The sequence below is a fragment of the Magnolia sinica genome, chromosome 5 (genome assembly GCF_029962835.1).
Source record: "Magnolia sinica isolate HGM2019 chromosome 5, MsV1, whole genome shotgun sequence".
NCBI classification, from domain to species: domain Eukaryota; kingdom Viridiplantae; phylum Streptophyta; class Magnoliopsida; order Magnoliales; family Magnoliaceae; genus Magnolia; species Magnolia sinica.
Genome location: NC_080577.1, coordinates 30,711,230 through 30,715,676, shown reverse-complemented (window position 1 = coordinate 30,715,676; position 4,447 = coordinate 30,711,230).

Sequence of the window (4,447 nt, the reverse complement as noted above, 5' to 3'; positions counted from 1 at the left end):
CATGATTCTGAATTATAATGTTTTGTTGGTTTAATATTTTTTTTTTCAGGTGAAAGACACAAAAAGAAAATTGTTGCTAATTTTTTTTCTTTTTTTAGTTATGATGTTAAACTTATATGTATTTATGTGTGGATGAATGTAATGTGGATAAGATTGCTTGTGTTTGGATGAATGTAATTTATGTAGTTTGGGTTTAGATGGATGTAGTTTATGTTTGGATGAATGTAGTTTATGTTGGATTTACGTAGTTCAGGTTTACATGAATGTGAATGTGAATATGATGAAATATATTATATAACAGGTGTATATCAGGAAGAATATGATGATGTAACAGGTGTATATTGATCCTCTTATAAAGGACGGTCCATAACAGTCCTTTTTAAGGACGGTTCATGACCGTCCTTTTAAAGGACGGTCTGTGGCCGTCCTTTAAAGGGCCATAAGAGACGGACCATGACAGTCTTTTTTAAGGACGGTCCATGACCGTCCTTAAAAAGGACGGTCTATGGCCGTCCTTTAAAGGCTCATCAGAGACGGTCTATAACAGTCTTTTTTAAGGATGGTCCATGACCGTCCTTTTAAAGGACGGTCGATGGCCGTCCTTTAAAGGCTCATAAGAGACTGTCCGAGACCGTCTTTTTTAAGGACGGTTCACGACCGTCCGTTTTTAGGACGGTCCATGACCGTCCTTTTTTTCGTCAATAAAAATGACGGTTTTTGACCGTCCTTTAAGTAATACGACACGTCAAAATTTGACGGCCCTTGCGACGGTCCATGACCGTCATTTTTGGTCATTTGAGACGGTTTTGGACCGTCCTTTTTTCGCAGTTTTGGCGTAGTGTATATTATATTATACATAATATTCTGGTAGTGGGAGGCCCATCTCAGTTTACTTGTCGCCCATGGTTGAGGCTCACTTTGATATATATGTAGGGCCCATGGGTCGAGGCACATTTGATGTACTAAGGGCCCATGGTTTAAGGCCCATTAATATGTATTGGGGCCTATGGGTTGAGGCCCATTTGAAGTACATATGGGGCCCAATTGGCGAGGCCCATTTGATACACATAAGGCCCATAAGATTAGGCCCATTTGATGCATTCTAAGGCCCACAGGTTATGGCCCATTGCAATGCACATAAGGCCCATTGGTGCGGCCCATTAATGTGGCCCACTTGATGAATATGAGGCCCATATGATACGGCCCATTTGATGTATTGAAGGCCCAATGGGATATACCTAAGGTCCATTGCAATGTGTAATCCCACCATGATTTATGTAATGATGTTTACGACGGGCTGTACCTTGGGAGCAATGGCAGTTTGACGTCCCCATTGCAAGTATAGTGTTGGTTAAATGTCCGCATTATGACTTCCCCTAGGGCCCATACGTGTAATGTGTAGGCCGTCTAGGCCCATCTTCGTTATGAACATCATCCATCCCATATAACATGTTTAGTTCCATGATTCATGATCATATACATCATACGTATGCTTAATATGAGAAATGACTGATCATCGTATATGCCTTCGGGCAGAGTGTTTAGGGACTCCCGGATAGGGGGTGTTGCCCTACATGAGCGCACGATACGTGCAGGACTACTACATGACTGGATAGCGTGATTCATGCATTCGCATTGTGTGATATGGTACTGTATGCCCTAACGACATCAGGGTCGTTGCCTCCACAGGCGTATCGTGGTTGGCAAGATTGGATACCAAAAATCTTGTTCTATATGGGGTGCTATAGATATCCCTGGGTGAAAGTCCCTAAACTCTTATGGTACCAAGAGGTTGCTCCAACGTCTAGACCGAGTACGTGCATGAGCGCCGAATGCCGATTACCAGACAGTTACGCTTGCCACTGTGTCGTGGTCGGTTAGAAGGGGGTGCGGCCTTACCCACCGGAGAGTAGGGGGCAATGCTAGGCTGAGTCTGACCAGCTCGAGGAATGGGTCCCCTATTGACGAGCCGAGCCCGATATTGGCAGGCGGATAGTGAGGTCTTTTCCACTCATCTTATTGCGTGCGATGGGGCGACAATCTAGCTTGGAGTGTACTAGACCCCGGTAATATTTTAGATTTTGAGTTGTATCGATATATGGACTTAGATGAGGATTTGTATGCTTGAGTTGCATTTCGCATTGCATGGCCTTAGTATGGCCAACATCATTCTTTGCACCGCATGGCCTTGGTACGGCTAATGGTATTCTTGGCATTCATAGCATGTTCCGCATTACTCTGATACTGCATAACTACATTACCACCTTGAGCATACACTTTCACCACCCTCTAAGCTTTCTATAAGCTTATGCACGGCCGTTGCATGCAGGTGACGTTGGATCACAGCAGCGCTGAGGCTTGGACACGTGGCAGATCATTTTAGAGTTTTTGTTCATCTTCATTGTATTTCCCTTTATGCTTATTGTACTTGTAAAGTTTTTTATCATAGTGGAAATGTGATGGAGTTTTTGGTTGTTGTTTGTGGGTTATGCCTTTAGTTATGCTTATTACGAATCAAACTGATGTAAAAAAAAATCCTCCTTGTAGCATCCCAGGATCGGAACCTGGCGAATGGGCGTTGGGAGCCGAGAATGGAGTTCTACGGAGGCTGTCGGCGCTGATTCGGTGACGAAAATTTTGTGAGCCCGGTTTTCGAGTTTAGAGCGTGATAGAAGTTAGTATCAGAGCATAACTCGGGAATAACTAAGAACAACATTACATGTCTCCTATGAATAATTAAGTCCTAAGTTCGGATAGTCTAGCGATCTTTTATTATCAACCCTTAACGTGCGTTCCTTCGCGAGCCTTTAAGTTGATTGGCGCCTTCGCTCTTTCTTGTAGGACATGCCACTGCGTAAGAGAGTGACTCGATCGACTCCGGCTCCACCACCTGCGGCTCTCGCACTACCACCTACGATCCCTGCTCCACCACTAGAGATTCCTACTGCCCAGCCTGAGGATGCCGCTCCTCTACCAAGGATTCATGCTGCCCAGCCTATGGATGCAGCTCCTCCACCAGAGACCAGTGCGGATCCGACAGTATCCGTGAGTGCTTTCCAGTTACAGCAGATGCTGCAGGCTATGATGGCCGCACTTCAGAGGCAGAGAAGACACCCTATTGTTTCACCAGCGCAGGCAGAGCAGGAGCGCGCGAGTGCCCTCCTTCGTAAGTTTCGACGACTCGATCCCCCGCATTTCTAGGGTGAGCTAAACCCAACCGTAGCTGAGAGATGGCGCGCCGATGTAGAGAAGATATTTGAGATGATGGGATGCACGACTGAGCAGCGAGTCCGATTAGCTGTATTTCTCCTCCATGGTGAGGCTGAGCACTGGTGGGCGTCAGTCTCCCGAGCAGCGGACGCTGATTTTGTATGGACTTGGGAGGATTTTGTGGATCAGTTTGACCGACAGTATTTTCCTGATCACATCCGGTGACAGCGAGCGTTAGAGTTTAAGGCCTTGGTGCAGGGAGATATGACAGTGGCTCAGTATGCCACTCGTTTTGTAACAGTGTCCCGATTCGCACCATACTTAGTGGATGATGAGGAGTGAAGAGCCCGCCGATTTGAGGGTGGCTTGCATTACGGTCTTCAAGGCCGTGTTATTAGGTATGAGCTCCCGACTTTCAAGGAAGTGGTAAGGAAGGCCCAGATTTTTGAGGCTGAGTGGGACGGTTCTCAGTCTGATCGTGGTCAGAGGAGAGAACGGAAGAGGCAGGCTCCTTCCAGTGATACCCAGTAGGGTCGACCACAGCAGAGGCGCACAGGTCGCCCAGCCTTCCGAGCGCCAGCAGCACCTCTAGCACCACCTCCGAAACAGTTCACCGGCACTTGTTTTAGGTGCGGTGCGGCAGGACACCGTATGTGGGAGTGTCCTCGCCCCCATGAGCAGCAGAGAGGTCCACAGCAGCTCCTACTACCGCAGCAGCAGCAGAGACCCCCACAGCAGCAGCAGAAACCCCCACAGCAGCAGCGACAACAGCCCCCACCACCGAGGCCACCTCAGTAGCAGCATCAGCACCAGCCTCCGAGACCGCAGCAGCCGAGGCAGCAGTTTCGACCGCCTCAGCCACAGTAACAGCAGCAGCACGATCAGAGGGGACAGGCACCTCCCCAGCCGTCTCAGGCTCGATTCTATGCGGCCCAGCAGGATCCTCAGTCATCTGGAGGAGTCGATGAGGGTATACTTCCAGTATCTGCATGTATTGCACGCGTGTTGTTTGATTATGGTGCATCGCATTCTTTTGTGGCTGAGAGTTTTTACCGATCGACTGGTTTGCCATTGGAGTCTGCTCATGAGGGGTTGACAGTATCGACTCCCTTGGGGAAGACTGCAGTGTTAGGCCGATTTTGCTCGTCTTACCCCGTTTTAGTTGAGGATATCTTTTTGCCTGCCGATGTCCGAGTTCGACGTCATCCTGGGCATGGATTGGCTTACCGAGTACCAC